Source organism: Eptatretus burgeri, chromosome 16, assembly GCF_056783735.1.
Source record: "Eptatretus burgeri isolate ZD-2024b chromosome 16, Ebu_testis_v1, whole genome shotgun sequence".
NCBI lineage: Eukaryota > Metazoa > Chordata > Myxini > Myxiniformes > Myxinidae > Eptatretus > Eptatretus burgeri.
This window is the reverse complement of record NC_140976.1, coordinates 28,887,074-28,905,663: the sequence shown is the minus strand read 5'-3', so window position 1 is coordinate 28,905,663 and position 18,590 is coordinate 28,887,074. Positions and strand designations below refer to the sequence as shown.

The window sequence follows — 18,590 nt, the reverse complement described above, 5'->3', positions numbered from 1 at the left end:
TGAAACCGCACGAGGCGGGGAGGTACCCGGCTAGGCCCTGGTCCCCAGCTCGCCTTTTCCTCCTGAGCTGAGGGACCGAAATAAAGACCCACAGGGTCCAGTTTCGTGTGTGTGTGTTTGTGTGTGTGTGTGTGTGTGTGTGTGTGTGTGTGTGTGTGTGTGTGTGTGTGTGTGTGTGTGTGTGTGTGTGTGTGTGTGTGTGTGTGTGTGTCCATGGGCCCAGTCTGTGTAAGTAGAATTGTATAAGTGTTTTACTTTCATTGTACATTAAATTTCGTTATTCGTGATAACTCTGCTCTGTGTCTCCCCTCCCCGATTATTGTTATAAATAAACCCCTGTTAAATGTACCAGTTCGTTTTCTGTGCTTTCCTTCATTGGCCTAACAAGGTGCGGATTGAGAAATAGTAAAGCCATTTGTGCCGTAAATTGTTCATTTGGTCCGGCGCGGCTTTGGTAACTTCCGCTCGGTTACACCGGATCCGAGTCGGTGATAGCGACTTGATTCGTACAAAGTCGGTCGAGGGTGTGGTTTTCCCTGGTAGTTGGACGACGTGGGTATTTAGGTATATTGAAATTAGGCAATTAACCCTACCCCACGCCGTCAAAATATTGTCGACCACGGTTGCTCCAGATGGAAAGCTGGCCGACGCGACTAGCCGATATTCATGTACATGCTATCAATCAATTTAGCACAATAAATATGATTATCACAGCCCTCTTAGTTTGCGCCCAGAAACCCGCCTTGTGAAATTCCAGGCATGTTTCCAAAGAGACTCTAACAAATGGCAGCCCTGGTAATTCCATTTATCTATTCGCTAAAGATTTTATTTTTTTATATGATGCTGTAAGACATTCTCCTTGGGCACAAAAAAAAACAGGTCCCTCGGAGGTCCAGTTTCGGAGGTATTGATTTTTTTGTACAGTCCACAATAAGTGTACGATGTACAATAAAAGTATTTTAGCTGTTGTTAAGCAACGGAGGTGTGCATAGCAACCATTCATTTTTGTGTACATGCTAGCCACATTGTACACATTTCACCCAAGTTTCATCAAAATCAGACTCTCTCTTAGAGATATTCGCAATTAACCGTTTCTGAAATGTTCGACATGTACTTGCCCAAAACCTATCTCCTCCTACAAATATTTTTTGTTAGGGCTGCAAATTGGCATGAAGGGAGCGAGATAGATTGCGCACAGAACTCTAAGCTTTGATTTTTCGACTTTTTTTTTTCGATTTTTTTGACCACTTTAAAGTGCCGTTGCTATGCCGTTGCTAGGGCCCGGGGTCCCATATTCGAAAGTACACGATTCTCAGAAATATTGATCCTACCTACCAAATTTCATTAGAATCGGTTGAGTGGTTTAGCCCCTAGGCTTGACCAAAGTTTCGCGAACAGACAGACAGATAGAAATGTCCAGAATAAGGGTGCTCTAAGAGCAGCCCAATAAGGGTAAAAAAAAAAAGTCAAATTTCTTTTTGAGATTTTTTTTTTGACTAGATCGACTACCCAACAGACAGATAGACAAACAAACATATCGACGGGAATACTGATAATTCATGGTAAAGGTAGACTAGATTGACTACCCAACAAACATCCAAACAAACAGAATTAATGACAATAAGGGTCACCTATTTCGGCGACCCAATTACTGACAATAAGGGTCACCTATTTCGGCGACCCAACAAACAAGCCGGTAGGCAACATGGGTGGTCGCTATATAATTGCATACGAGTCATACAATTTTTGACGGATCGGGCTGAAATATTTTGTCAAAAGGTTGATTATAGTGCGCATAAAAGCACAGAAGCCGATTTTTGCTTTTCGAAAAAATATATGTATAAAAATATTTTTCGGATTTTTTTTCAAAAATTTTCAGTCCCGTTGCTAGGCAACGGTGGCGCCCATAGCAACGGTGCTCAAAAGCATACAACTAGATCCTGGTATGAACCTACCAGTCAAGCTTCATCAAAATCGGTTGACTCCTGGCCTCCAGAGCTGTCCATTACATACATACAGACAGATGAAAAACCTGAGAATAACGGTAGTCTTGCGACCACCCAACAAACAAACAAACAAACAAACAAACGGCGTAAAAACTGAATGCAGTACGTATCCTTTTGGCGCCTGGCGATGACGTCATGCATCACCTGGATATGGAATTGGAAAGGAGCGGTGTACAATATGACAATTCACATGAGTTTTTGCATCACAGGCTGTCATCATTCTGTTATCTTGCGATACTTTATCATCTCACGATATTTTGTCATCCTGATATTTTTATGCCTGAATTATTAAAGCTATGATGGCATCTCCCCCCCCCCCCCAATTAATTGAAATTAAGTTGTTCCTCGATAATAAACTGACGTTTGTAGACACGGACAGACAAAGTGAACCAATTGCTTAACCCCGCTTTTCGCTTCGCACCCGTGGGGTAAAAATGCAAATGAGGGTGATGTCTCCAAAATAAGCACCTGATGAAATATGCAAATGAGGGAGACCACGTGATGTGACGTGCGATCTCAAAGAACAGTAAAGCCGTGGGAGCAGCACCAACTACAAACAGCCTTGCAAGCAATTGAAAGAAAAATGCTACAAGATCAAACAAAACGAAAAGCAGGCACGATGGAGGATAAATATCAAACAGGTGCCAAGGCAGCAAGAGGAAAGTCATGTTCAGTGGTAATAAGGCAGGCTTATGTTGCCTAAACCTAATGCTCCACGATCGGTGTTCGTTTAATTTACCAAAACAAACCCTTGAGGTTCTTCTGACAACCTGAAGTCACGAGTCCTGAAGTCCAGTGTAGAGGGACTCGAGTCAGACTCAAGTCCCATTCGTGGACCCATCAAAGGGTTCTCGGAACGAGATACTCACATTTGTCCAAGAAACGCCAGGGTTAACAAAAGTTGTATATCTAATTAGTAAGGAAACATTGTTTCTCACTATAATGACACTTGTGTATTGATAAAGGGAATGTTGATGGCAATCCTTATGAGTCTCTTGTTCCTAGAGCATTTTGAATGCCCCTCATCAGTCCTCCATCACTTCTATTTACCAATTTGCATAATTTTTTCGAGTCTTTCCTCTGAAACGTTGTTAATACAGGATTTTGGAAATGATGTATGAACGCTAAACGAGGCCCTTTGTGCGCGTGCTGTGTGTGTGTGTTTTTAGTGACCGGGTTGTGCTCGCCAGGCACTTTTCACCTGGCATTATGAGCTTGAAATCTGTAATTCAAATGGTCTTTTAAACATAATTTTCAGCATTTAGACGAAAGAGTGGCAATTTCAATATGGTGAATCATAATTGGTCTGTTCCTGAAGGCAAATCGGACTCGTGGAAACATACAAACACGATAAATATACATCGATTAGAGGAGCCGGTTCGTACAAACACCTGTTAATACGATTACACACACGAACGGACACTTCACCTTTCACCAATAGATGAAAAAATCTAGTCTTAATTCATTTTGTGTCACCGGAACCAAGGAAAAATGATATTTATAACGACACAGCCCATACAACTCCCACAGAGCACACACAACTCTCGTACTCAGAGTATTCCAGGAAGTGATGTCACTTCCCCCAACCTCAGTGGCTGTGTTTGTCTTGTCAGTATGTCCATATTTGTGTGTGAATGGCAGCTCCATTACGAACCTTAGACCTTGTATTAAAAAACGAAAAAAAAAGTAAATATCATCATTGTAAACTTACAGTGTGCATTGACAAGCCCCATATATGACTTTCCAATTGGTGTTAAGAAGCCACGAAGGTTTGGGTAGAACACGCCCATCTTTGAATCTTCGGCCTTTCACGGGTCCACATCGCCTGAGAGTTTTTGCAGTACAGATTGCAAGTTATCAAGTTTTTGGATGAATTGATCAGAAAGTTCTCCAACTGTTTCATTGTGCAGAGGTACACGTACACCCCTTTCTCACAGGTGTGTTTACAAGTATTTTCAGCTTCTTTAGAAGTTATTTTTTGTCGTTTCACTCCACCATCCTTATCTGGCAGGCATGAAACATGTCCAGGCCACCCCGATTGACTGATTGACTTCGTCACTTGGGGTATCTGCGCATGCACATCAATCAATATTACGTCATTTCAAAAGTGAAGTACCATATTACGTTAAATTAATCACTTAACCCGCAAGAGCTCCATTTATTTATTTACTTATTTGCGATGTTGTTGTTGTTGTTCGTCTTTCGGCTGCTCCCGTTAGGGGTCGCCACAGTGGATCATCCGTTATGATCCCCATACTGATTTGGCATAGGTTTTACGACGGATGCCCTTCCTGACACAACCCTGGTCGCCTCTTATGACACAGGGATAAGGATTGGGGTTTGCCATGATTCCGGGCTGCCCTACACCCTCTTATAGCGCGGCCCATCGAAGAGCTCCCGTCCTCAAGTGATCCTCCAACCCAAGCCTCCGAGTAGCCGGATTACAGGCACACGCCACTACGCCCGGTTACTTATTTGCGATGTATCGAGTCATTATTCAGCACTGTCCAATGGACTATGTTTGAGACCATCACAATGGCACAGAGACCGCACCCACACAACCAGGGACGAATGTCCCTGCAAACCACGATGAAATAATAATTTGCAATTTCTCAGTGGCATAAGCCTTATTAACGTCTGTTCAATCAGGGTTATCATCGATGTCCACCGAGTATAAACAGCTATAAGACAGCCAGCTTAATGCCTTCTCTCATGGTCGGTATAGCATACACAGCAATGACTCGAATATGAAGTGAGCCTGTTATTTCCACAGTTGTAGCCTGCCAATTGAACGTCATCAATGACGTCACAATCACACTCTTGTTTGTCTGCGCAATCGCTGCCGATCATTGTTTGGTGTCTTTTTGGACACATTTATCGTAATGCACGATTTTTCTTTGTGATGTCAACTAAGCTGTCTCGATGAGGACACTTTGTGGCCTTCGGTTTTTCAATTTTATTATCATCATCCTTATCACTCGGTCCCCAGTGTTAACATCTTTTTTTTTTTCTTCTTTTTTTTTTGAAAGACTTTCCCCGTCCAGGTAAGGATGTGCTGTCAGTTTAATATATACACTCATCCATTGCTAACTTTACATGCACGTGACATTAATTTAACCTGGCAATGCATTTGACATATTTATGTCTGGTAGCACACTTTATTGTGTGTTGCTCGTGAGATCACAATGTGTCTGCCTGGAGTCCATTTTTACCAGCTCTTTGTAAAATCCCGAATTACAGATGTGAAACTCAGTCCGGTTGGTTACCTGTGAATCGCAACTTGTAATACAACTTCGCCTCATTGCAACAACACGTTCAAAGCAGACACAAGTAAACACGAGTTTTCACACTCAGTATGAAGTTCATGTGACTGATGGAGTGGAGCGAATGAGTGTGCATTTTGCCGATTTTAAGTGGACGTTTGCTGGTATAATTTGCATGCACTAACCTACCGATACGTTTGATGTTGTCCAAAGACGAACTGAACCACTGCTGCTGATTTACAAGGTGTGCTTCTTAAGGCAACTTGTTGCAGCTTCCTGCTTGAAGCCTCCGGTGTGTTCTCCAATATATATTTTGTTTGATGTGTTGTGATGCCGAAAAGCCTTTGGAGAGGGGCCCGGAAGGACAAAGTATGCTCTCACGGACACTTTGGATTGTAATGATAATACCGGTACAAGCATTATTGATGAGAGATGACATGGACCATACTCTTTAAAGAGCGTCCGTGCAACCGAAGCAGTTTCTTGACAGGGGATATGCTGGGTGATTTGCTATTGTTTTCCCAGCAGTAGATAGGGGAGGAATTTTACAATTTGTTCAGGGTACCTGCAATACCTCGCCTACTCTTCGCGAAGGACACCGTGTCACCCAGCTGTGATGCGAAGGACACCGTCCACCAACTGATGCCGGCAGATGGAGCACGGAATGGCTGGACCGAAATTCCAACCCAGGGTCATGGGTGAGTGTGCATACCTCTCGACGAGACTCTCCTGCCGGCCCCACGGGCATTATGACAGTTATATATAATAGGGTGACGCCGATGATAGGATGAGGTGATCAAAATCTTATGAGGGCTGGATGAGCAGGCAGGTGCTGAGATGCGCATGCCGCCCTGCCAGGAGAGCCTGTCACCCAGCTGTGACAAATGGTCTTGCGGCGTGACGGGGAGGAGGCCTGACATGAATGATGCGTGAACCTGCGAGGTGGCTCATACATCATCTGCGGTGCTCCCTTGCGAGAAGTCACGGCGCGGATATGCGCAGCACAAACAGCTCAGGCACGAACACCACCAAAGCCACTTTTTCATCACCAGGACTTGGGCCAGTGTTGGGACCTTAAGCTGACAGCTGCAAATTTTGGTCAAATCCAAGGAGACTGGCAGGGCAAGCCCTTGGAGAAATTTTTGAAATGGATACGCCTTGGGATAAGATTTCCACGCAATTCAGGGGGGTTACTTCCATATTTTTTACACGACCGATTGTCAGTTTTAAGGGGCTCTTTTGAAAGTTTTACTCTGAACTTTAACCGGTACGAATTCGCTGCCCCCGGCAGATGCCAGCGTCATGGCCGTGTCCAGGCGTCGCGCCAGCTGCCCGACTACGAGCTGCCAAGCTTGGACTTCAACTCGGCCTCGCCACGTGTTTGTGCGAGCGAGGGCTACAGAACACAATGTCCTAAATGACCCCTACAATACCTTCCACGGACAAACATTTTTACTCTTGGACGACGGTTTACCATTCAAATAAAATGGCAATCCCTGTACAGTGTCTCATAAAAGTCATATAGCAGTTTTGACAGTGAAAAGGCATCGATTATATTTACTAAGGGTTGGCAGGATAGCCTAAGGGTATGACACTCGTCTTCAAGCTGTCTAGTCTGAGTTTGAATCCAGACCCAGCTATGAACTGTCACTGTGGTGTTTTGCATGCAGAGTGGATCATCAATGTGTGCGCCATCCATCGGAAAGATGTTAAACCGGAGGACCAGTTCGTTGGATGACGTTGAAGATCCATCGGTGTTTTTCAGGAAGAAAAAGAGTTATTTTTGGAACTCTGAACTATTTGTAAGTTCCTTCCCTGACTAACTGCTGTAAAGGCAATGGCAAAGCACCCAGCATAACCCTTGCTAAGAGACTTGTTCAGCAGTGTCAACACTCGGTGAAGAGTGTGGACGTGTGGTACATTGTGATGATGATGATATTTACATGGATGCATGCCGAAACAAAATCAGGCCACATATTGAAGAATTTGAACTCGTATCCACCTACAAGGCTTCCATCCGCAGCTTGATGGAGTACTGCTCTCCCCTCTGGGTTGGAACCCTGCCTCACACCACGGAAACCAAGGCCTTTAACATTATTAGAATCTCCCGCTATGAAGCCGAGTCTATGGACCCATCACTTTGTCATCACAAAGAGATCGGTGGTCTCTGTCTTCTACCACCTCCTTTCTAGTCTTGCAGTTCTGCTCTTTCTGTGCTTTGTCCCCCTCAGGTTTCTGCAGGGCTCACATGGTCAGCCATGAACCCTTTTCTGGCGAAACCAACTAAATCCAGGATCACTGCTCACCTCCACTCATTTGTTCCCCTCTTTTTCACCTGGGGAATCAACTTCCACATCCTCTTTCAAATCTCATTCTTCCCTCCACGTCTTCAAGATAGCTGTTCACCACCATCTCAGAACGTCCCAAATCCAAAACCATGATCTTTTCTCTCCCCGTTTAAGCGCTTTTCCAAACCCACCTCTTCCCAAATTTCCAGGTTTTCCTTCCTGATAATTTGCGGCTGTATCCATCTTGTCCTCCCTATGCGTCCTCATCCTCCCTACCACGCATTCCTCCCCACATCCCTTATTTGTCCAAGTCTCCCTCTATTTTGTCCCTCAACTCTGCTGTTGACACGTCTCCCCCCTCTTTCTACTGTTCCTTTTGTTCCGTTACCCTCTGATGCGTTCCTCATTCTCGTTCCTCCATGAGCTTCGACTTTGTTTCCTCAAAAAGAATCGCATGCGATTAATATAATTACAGGTTAACAGGTCACAAGGCCATAAAAAGTTGAAGATTTCTGTCGAGTGATGTCGTAGGATGAATGAATGAAAGGTCACATGAAAAGCATGCAATGTCACACCTGTATAACCGATCGTCACAAGGCACGCGGATTCAGAAGGTAACATCGCCTCTGTGTAACTGCCTCTGCCTCCCAAAGGCTGCTTTCATCCAATAATGGGCTTATCACTGAAACCTGCAATTAATTTCCCCATTTAATATGAAACTTCCTCGATTGGATTTCATGGCGACAGAAAGGCTGTCTGGAGAGAACGCAATCAGCCGGACAGGTAATGCGATCCGAGACAAGTCAGCGCGAATTGCTCGATCCCCGTGACGACTTGCGCTTCCTTTTGATGTCCCCGTCGCGTTGCACTCTCTGCACTCCACGCAGCTTGCTCTGCAATCCCTCCCGCACTCGATCTCACTCCATCCCGGGTACCATTATCCAATATGTGGTGCTCTTTACTGCGCCCGTGGTTCTCGGGGGTGAGCTCGGGCTTGTCATTTGGAAAAAGTTTCCCGTCCGAGTCGTGTGTTCCGTCCATTTTGATCATTCCATCATTTATAACTCTTTAACTAACTGTCTCTGTCCCAAGGACCCCAAGCGTGGATGACAGACACTCCGATTCGATTGCTCTTCGTTCGTTCCATGCTTTGCGACTCACACACTTTTACTTGGATCCCCCTTCCCGAGAAGTCAGAGCCCACTGCTTCTCCTCCACCTCCCCACGTCTTCCAACATTTCCTTCCCGACCCTGAACCTTCCCCCGAGGCATGGCTGAGCTCGGAAGGCCGGGGAGACGGTTCGCTGCCAAAGCCGTCGAGTGCATGTTCAGAGTATGGAATAACACCAGGTCTGATAGACGTGACGACGACGACGGGAACAGACAGTTGATGGGGTAGTAGGTTGGGGGGCTAAGTGGGGAGCCGATGGGGTAGTAGGTTGGGGGGCTAAGTGGGGAGCCGATGGGGTAGTAGGTTGGGGGGCTAAGTGGGGAGCCGATGGGGTAGTAGGTTGGGGGGCTAAGTGGGGAGCCGATGGGGTAGTAGGTTGGGGGGCTAAGTGGGGAGCTGATGGGTGCTTGAGGAGGAGGATTTCGCCAACTCTCATCAACAGTTATTCTTATCACACAAAACAACTCACAGGGAGCGACTGATTCCTACAATGGGAACAAGCATCAGGCAATTGTGACGATCAATCATGTGTCCATGACTCGTTCGGATCAGATCCGGATGGGGTACAAGGACATGTTAAAATACCGGGAACGGTGTGAGCCGCTCCGTTCAATGGCGTCCGATCCATCAGGCTTCACTCGACGTGAACGGGACTCGGACTCGCTAACCCCGCTGTGGTTATGATGACATCCAACCACAAGTACACGAACATTCGCTCCCGCATCGCAGGTCATCCAGCGTGACATGAGATTGGCACAAAGAGGGAATAAAGATCCAAACATGTGCAAGCGTGTGTGCGAGCATGTTAGCAAGTGTGTACATATATATGTATATATATACATATATATATACATATATATATATATATATATATATATATATACATATATACACATATATACACATATATACACATATATACACATATATACATATATACACATACATACACATATATACACATATATACATACATACAGATATATACACATATATACATACATATACATATATACACATATATACACATATATACACATATATACACATATATACACATATATACATACATACACATATATACACATATATACATATATACACATATATACATACATACACATATATACACATATATACATACATACAGATATATACACATATATACATACATATACATATATACACATATATACACATATATACATATATACACATATATACATACATACACATATATACACATATATACATACATATATATATACACATATATACATACATACACATATATACACATATATACATACATATACATATATACACATACATATATACACATATATACACATATATACATACATACACATATATACACATATATACATATATACACATATATACACATATATACATACATACACATATATATTATACATAGATGTATATGGAACCTACATGACAGGGGTCGCTATCGTGATAAACTTAAAACGATGTTTAAAACGATGAGGACGGGTTCAGTAATCAGATCCGAACTACCTCATGGGCTAGCAGGATGATCGAGACGTCCGCACAGAGATACACACACCCGCCTCGAAGCTGTCTAGCCTGGGTTCGAATCCTGACCCAGCTACAAACTGTCATCCTGGTGTTTCATAGGAAGGGGGATTCATCAATGTTTGTGCCGTCCCTCAGATGGACGTCAAACTGGCTGTTCTGTCTGTCAGCATTAGTTGGTGGATGTTAAAGATCACACTGTGTGCTTCGTGAAAAGTAAGAAAGCTATCACCGGCACCATGAACAAGTCCCAAATTCCTGCCCCTGGGAAGGCAATGGCAAACCACCCAGTATAACTCTTATTCAGGAAGCTGCTTTGGTGGCACCGACACTCTGTGATGAGTATGGTACATCTCCCCCATTGTCTCAGGTCGCTCATCTGCATTTTATTTTTCATTTACTTTTTTCATTTGTTTATATTTTCATTTTTCAGATGTTTTCTGACAGTTCTGTGATTTTTCCTGGTGTACCGGATTTGATGTCCATCAGCACGCAAAATTACCGTGCTTTCCCATTGTCACAGGTTGCTCACCTGTATTTTTATTCATTTTTATTTTTTGTTCATTTAGTTATTTTCATTTACTTATATTTTCATTGATAGATGCTTTCTGCCGGTTCTGTGATTTATTTTTACAAGTGTGTCGGCTTCGATGTCCAACGGCACGCAAAATTTCAGCTTTCTACGTCACCCGGAAGGTCCCGATCTTTAATATCAGTGAGTCAGTCAGTCAGTCAGTCATTGGTTCGAAAGAGCTTTATACATATATATATATATCTTTTTATATATATATATATATATATATATATATATATATATATATATATATATATATATTCTGGAGGGGTACACTTCTACATTGTGTCATTGTGTCATTAATTATTTTTTTCATTGATAAATATTTTCATTGATGGATGCTTTCTGATGGCTCTGCGTTTTTTTCCTGGTGTACCGGAATCGATGTCTATCGGCACGCAAAATTTCCGTGCTTCACTATTGTCTCGGGTCGCTCACCTGCATTTTTTTCATTTATTTATATTTTCTTTTACGAATGCTTTCTGTCGGTTCTTTGATTATTTCCCCCCTGATGTGTCAGCTTCGATTTTTCTATCGGCACACAAAATTTCAGCTTTCTATGTCATCTGGAAGGTCCCGATCTCTAATATCAGTCAGTGAGTTAGTCAGCCAGTCAGTGGTTAGAAAATATATATATATATATATATATATATATATATATATATATCGCTCGAGGGGTATGCTTACACATTATACAAACCCTACTTCCCCATTGTCTCGGGTCGCTCATCTGCATTTGATTTTTTCGTTGAATAATTTTCTTTCGTTTTTTCATTTATTTTTATTTTCATTTACAGATGCTTTCTGAATGTTCTGTGATTTTTTCCTGGTACATCAGCTTTGATGTCCATCAGCATGCAAAATTATCATGCTTCCACATTGTCTCGCTCACCTGCATTTTTAAAATATATGTATATATTTTTTTCATTTATTTATATTTTAATTTATGGATGTTGTCCGAATATTCTGTGATTTTTTCCCTGGTGCACCGGTTTCAATGTCCATCAGCATGCAAAATTTCAGCTTTCTACATCACCCGGAAGGTACCAATCTTTAATATCAATCAGTGATCAGTGAGTGAGTGAGTCAGTCAGTGGTTCGAAAGAGCTTTCTATAATATAACAGTGGGGTGTGCATACACAAGCATATGAACCGTGCTTCCCCATTGTCTCGAGTCACTCAATTGCATTCGATTGTTCATATATTTATTTTCATTTTTTCCCCATTTATTTATATTTTCATTTCTGGATGCTGTGCGACATTTATGTGATTTTTTTTCTGGTGTAGCAACTTCAATGCCCATTGGCACACAAAATTACCATGCTTTGCCATTGTCTTGGGTTGCTCACCTGCATTATTTCTTTCACCTTTTTTTTTTCCTATTATTTTCATTTATTTATATTTTCATTTATGGATGTTGTCCGACGATTCTGTGATATTTTTTTCCAATGTACCAGCTTCGTTGTCCATCGGCACACAAAATTTCAGCTTCGTTGTCCATCGGCACACAAAATTTCAGCTTTCTATGTTACCCAGAAAGTACCGATCATTAATATCAGTCAGTGTGTCAGTCATTCAGTCAGTGAATCAGTGGTTAGAAAGACCTTTATATATTAAATATATATATATATATATATATATATATATATATATATATATATATATATATATATATATATATATATATATATATATATATATATATATATATATATATATATATACTAGCAGAGTGTGTTTACACAATGTGTAAGCATACGAACTGTGCTTCCCCATTGTCTCAGGTCGCTCAACTGCATTTGATTATACATTTATTTATTTTCATTTATTTATATTTTCATTGACGGATGTTGTCCGACGATTCTGTGATTTTTTTTTGTCTGATGCATCAGCTTCGATATCCATCGGTACACAAAATTACCATGCTTCCCCCATTTTCTTGGGTCGCTCACCTGCATTTTTTCTTTTTTTCATATATAGATGTTGTCCATTGATTCTGAGATTTGTTTTTTTTCCAGTGTACCGGCTTTGATGTCCATCGGCAAACAAAATTTCACCTTTCTAAGTCACCCGGAAGGTAGCAATCTTTAATATCAGTCAGTGAGTCAGTCAGTGAGTCAGTGAATCAGTGGTCAGAAAGAGCTTTAAAAGCATATTACATATATATATATATATATATATATATATATATATATATATATATATATATATATATATATATATATATATATATATATATATATATATATATATATATATATATATATATATACACACACACACATACACATACAGTGCCCCCCCCCCCTTTCAAAGTTTACAACCCCCCTTTCAAAAATTTTTCATCTTTTGTTGCCTTATAGCCTGAAATTAAATTGCAATAATCAGACTTTTTCCACCTTTATTTACACATCTTAGCCCACAACATCCAAGTGAAAAACAAATTCTACAAATTTCAGAAAATTAATTAAAAATACAAAACTAGAATATCTTGGTTGGATAAGTATCCACCCCCTGAGTTAATACTTGGTGAAAGTACGTTTGACAGCTATTACAGCTATGAGTCTGTTGGGAAAGGTCTCGACCAACTTTGTACACCTTGATTGGCCAATATTTGCCCATTCTGTACAAAACTGTTCAAGCTCAATCAAGTTGCGTGGGGAGCATTGATGGACAGCAATCTTCAAGTCATGCCAAAGATTTTTGATTGGATTATGTCAGGGTTCTGACTGGGCCACTCAAAGACATTAATATTTTGTTGCTTAGCCACTCCACTGTAACTTTGACTGTGTGCTTCAGGTCATTGTCATGCTCAAAGGTGAACTTCCATCCCAATTTCAGCTTTATTGCTGAGGGCAGCAGTATTTCCTCTGGGATTTTTCTCTATTTTGCTCCATCCATTTTCCCTTCTGTCCTGACAAGTGCCCCAGTCCCAGCTGATGAGGAACATCCCCATAACATGATGCTGCCACCACCATGCTTCACAGTTGGGATGATGTTCTATGGGTGATGTACTGTGTTGGATTTGTGCCAAACACAACGTTTTGCATTTTGGACAAAATGTTCTATCTTGGTTTCATCAGACCACAAAACCTTTTGTCACATGGCTTCAGAATCTCCATAGTGTTTTTTTGCATACCTCAAACTGGACTCAAGGTTTGCTTTTTTGAGTAATGGCTTCCTTCTTGTCACTCCACCATCCAGGCCAGATATGTGGATTGTGGAGTGCTTAAGATATTATTGTTAAATGCACACAGTGACCAGTCTTTGTCATAAAGGCAATTAGCTCTTTCAAAGTTGCCATTAGCCTCTTGGTGGCCTCTCTGATCAGTCTCCTCTTTGCTTGGCCATCCAGTTTGGAGGGACAGCCTGATCTCGGCAGGGTCTTGGTAGTACCATATGCCTTCCACTTCTTAATGATTGCATTGACTGTGCTCCACAGGATATACAAGGCCTTTGAAATGTTTTTATACCCATCCCCTCATCTGTTGCTTTCCACACCTTTATCCAGGAGGTCTTTTGAAAGCTCCTTGTTTCTCATGGTTGAGTCTTTGCTGTGAAATGCATTACACAGCAGAAGAAAACTACAGGAACAGCTGATTATATTCTGAAATTTCAAATTTTTCACCTTTTGTTGTGGTTGAGTCTTTGCTGTGAAATGCATTACACAGCAGAAGAAAACTACAGGAACAGCTGATTATATTCTGAAATTTCAAATTTTTCACCTTTTGTTGTGGTTGAGTCTTTGCTGTGAAATGCATTACACAGCAGAAGAAAACTACAGGAACAGCTGATTATATTCTGAAATTTCAAATTTTTCACCTTTTGTTGCCTTATAGCCTGGAATTAAATTGCTATAAATCAGATATTTCCCACCTTTATTTACACATTTCAACCAACAACCTCCAAGTTAAAAACAAATTGTACACATTTCATAAAATTAATTAAAAGTACAAAACGAGAATATCTTGGTTGGAATAATTGATATTTGCATGTATTTATGTAAGTTTGTATGCATGTATGTATGTATGTATTTATGTATTGAGGTATGTTTGTATGTATTTATATTTGTATGTACGGTACAGTCTGTATTCATGAAAGTTTTTTTTTGTTTGTGTGTATTTATGTATGTTTGTATGTATTATGTTTGTATATATTATGTATGTTTGTATGAATATTTGGATATTTTTTATGTTTTTGTGTGTTTATTGTTTATATTAATGTTTGTAAGTATGCATTTATGTATGTTGTATTTGTATATATATACATATATATATAGATATATATATATATATATATATATATATATATATATATATATATATATATACATATATATATAGATATATATATATATATATATATATACATATATATATACATATATATATATATATATATATATATATATATATATATATATATATATATATATATATATACCGGGCGTAGTGGCGTGCGCCTGTAATCCGGCTACTCGGAGGCTTGGGTTGGAGGATCGCTTGAGGACGGGGACTCTGCACTGGGCAGGGTGTAGAGCAGCCCGGAATCATGGCGAAATCCAAATCCTGATCCCTGTGTCGTAAGAGTCGAGCAGGGTTGCGTCAGGAAGGGCATCCGGCGTAAAACTTGTGCCAAATCAGTATGCGGATCATAACGGATGATCCGCTGTGGCAACCCCTAATGGGAGCAGCCGAAAGATGAACAACAACATATATATATATATATATATATATATATATATATATATATATATATATATATATATATATATATATGCCTGGTGTTGGCTTAATGGTTAGGGTGGTGGGCTTGGAATCCTAGGGTCCTGAATTAAAATCCCGCTTAGCTGTTGAATTAATACCAGGTGGGGTTGACTGCCTGTCATCCTTCCGAGGTCGGCAAAATGAGTATCAGCTTGCTGATATCCTGTGTCAGAGTGGTGACCCGTCCAGGATTGTGCCCAATCGCCCAGGAGACTGCTAAAGCAGCACCAATGCTCTGCACAGAGTATGGTCCCATGGATGGATGGATTTATTAATATATATATATATATATATATATATATATATATATATATATATATATATATATATATATATTGTTGCGGTTGAGGAAATTCGCAAACCACCATTCAGGTCCCGTAGGTGAGATATCTCTGTAAGTGCATGTGTAGTTAGCCCCAAACCTGTTGTTTAGAGGGAATAAATGTGATTCATTCGGGCTGCGACCCTTTGAGATAGCCGTTTTTCTGTTCTATCTTAATTTTGAACCAACCATGTCTCAACCCCCATCACACAACAACCACCAACAGCAACGCCGCTTCACAACAACAACAACGCCAACAGCCATGACCTTTACCTTCACAACTCGCTCCCACAAACATCGCATCACCGCCATTCCAAACGTCGCCATGGCCATAAACCACCACAATAAACCCTCCACCACCTTCACCTCTCCTCCTTCTACCGCCATTCTCGCACCACTTGTGAGCACCGAGCGTCAGGCTGTCCTGGACTCGTACAAGGTGCGCGCCGAACCGCGAGTGCAAAGTGCGGCCTTTCCGAGGAGAATTCGGATCAGGAATGATACAAGCCCACTTCTGATCCGTCCAATCAGCAAGCGCGGGGCAGTTTGGCCCCGCCTCCAGGCGCGTCGGAGTAGAATCGGGATATGTAAATTCTCGGATCAGGGGAGACTCATGCCCCTTTTCCTCTGTCCAATGGGCGAGCGTGGCTCCACCCCCGAGCTCGTTCTGATCCAGAAATTTGCATATGGGTTCTCCTGCCGGCCTATAAAGCGCCGGGCGCAGAGCGAATTTGGCAGTCAGTTTCGGAAGAGTCAGTTTTGGAGAGCAGAGTGTGGCAGCGCAGAGTGTGGCAACGGCAGTCAGTTTGCGAAAGAGTCAGTCTGGAGAGGTCGGAGAGCTGAGTGGAGCTCGCAGTCTGTCGGGGTTCGGAGTCTGTTGGGGAGCTGCAGAGAGAGGAAGCCTGGAGTCTGGAGCGCGGTCGAGTCGGTTTGAGCGGAGAGTCGGCCTTGGAGGAGCGGGGAGTGAGTCGGGAGGCGAGGGCATACAGGTGGTTTGCTGCAGTCGGATGAGGAGAATTGCGGAGGAGACCGGATAGCTCGGGTCCGAGGCAAGGAAGACGGCGGTCGGCGACGAGCTCGCAGTGGAATCGCTCGTCGCGGGACCCAAGCAAGTCAGCTATCCCCTGTCCCCAGAGCATCAACAATTCCCCCCCCCTTTCCCCCCACCCCCGCGCTGAGAGTGCGAAAAGGGGGCCCCGTTCCCACCCCACTCCAAGCAGTGCCAACGAAACCCGCGAAGGAGCGCGGAGTCGGGGCGCCGCCGCGCCACCACATTGGCGGCTCATCACAAAGACACGGGTAGGATCCACCCGATCTCGCGGACCTGCCACTCTTTCAGGTCCCGCGCAAATATTGGCCCTCAGGCCCCGTCTGCCCCCTTGTCTTTGAGGGTGGCCCTTTTCTTTTGCTTTTGAGTAAATGTGTTGTTGGCGCCGTCTGTAAAGTAAAACTGTGTAAGTGTTGCTGTGTGCACGCGGTCGGTTGTAGATCTGCATTGTTGTGTTTCTTTTGTTGCAATTGCTTTTGGTGCATAATTGTTGTAATTGTATATGTGTGCTCTCCGTGTGCCGCGGAATAAATGTGCATTATGTTGAACTGTTTTCCCGTTCCACTTTGTCTTTTCTTTAATTGAATCTCCATCTTGCTTCACGTAAAGGGTTGGTAGTGGGCTTAATACGCCCGATAATTAATCGGAACCGTCGAGGCCGACGATAACACCGCTCGGTTATCCCGATAGTACGGAATGGGTCGCTTAAGTGGCCCGTGCCCGGAGTCCACCTGCGGCGAGGTGCGATCGCCCGGTCTACCCTCCGCGTGGGTACTCAGGTAGGTCGAATTTGGCGAACAACCCTATCCCACGCGGGGGGCCGATTGGCACGATCGTGGTGAGGCCGAAAGGCCCACCCGTGACTGGCTCCCGGCGTTAGTCCGAGAGGGTCACGACAGAATTGTCCGTCCGGTGGGCGACGTGCCGCGATTCGAGTTATGTGGCCGTTCGCACGCCGGCGGGCGCGAATTCGCAACAATATATATATATATATATATAATGTTTGTATGTATGTTTTAATGTTTATGTATGTTTGTATGTGTTTTTATGTATTCATGTATGTTTGCACGTGTGTTTTAATGTTTGTATGTTTGTATGTTTGTTTGTATGTATTTATGTTTCTATGTTTGTATGTGTATATGTATTTATGTATGTATTTATGTATGTACTGCACAGTCTGGATTTATGTACAGTATGTTTGTATGTATTTTTGTATTTATTAATTTATGTATGTATGTATGTTTGTTTGTATGTGTGTCTGCATTTTTGTATTTATTAATTGATGCATGTATGTATGTTTGTATGTTTGTTTTTATGTATGTATTTATGTTTGTATGTATATATGTATTTATATATGCATTTGTGTGTGTATTTATGTTTGCATGTATTGATGTTTGTATGTATGTTTTTATGTATGTTTATATTTTGAGTTTGTATGTATGTTTCAATGTATTTATGTATGTTTGTATGTCTGTATTGATGGATGTATGGATGTTTTTATGTTCGTATGTATTTGTGTTTGTATGTATTTTTGTATTTATGTTTGTATGTACTGTACAATATTACTTATGTTTGTTTGTATTTATGTATTTTGT

The 18,590-nt window shown here is 41.9% G+C and overlaps 1 long non-coding RNA gene across 10 annotated transcripts in view; it reads right to left on the bottom strand.

Moving 5' to 3' along the window:
• Nucleotides 1–18,590, bottom strand: part of LOC147010786 (uncharacterized) — a 151,359-nt gene that overhangs the window by 60,907 nt on the left and 71,862 nt on the right. The gene's annotated exons all lie outside the window — the stretch shown is intronic.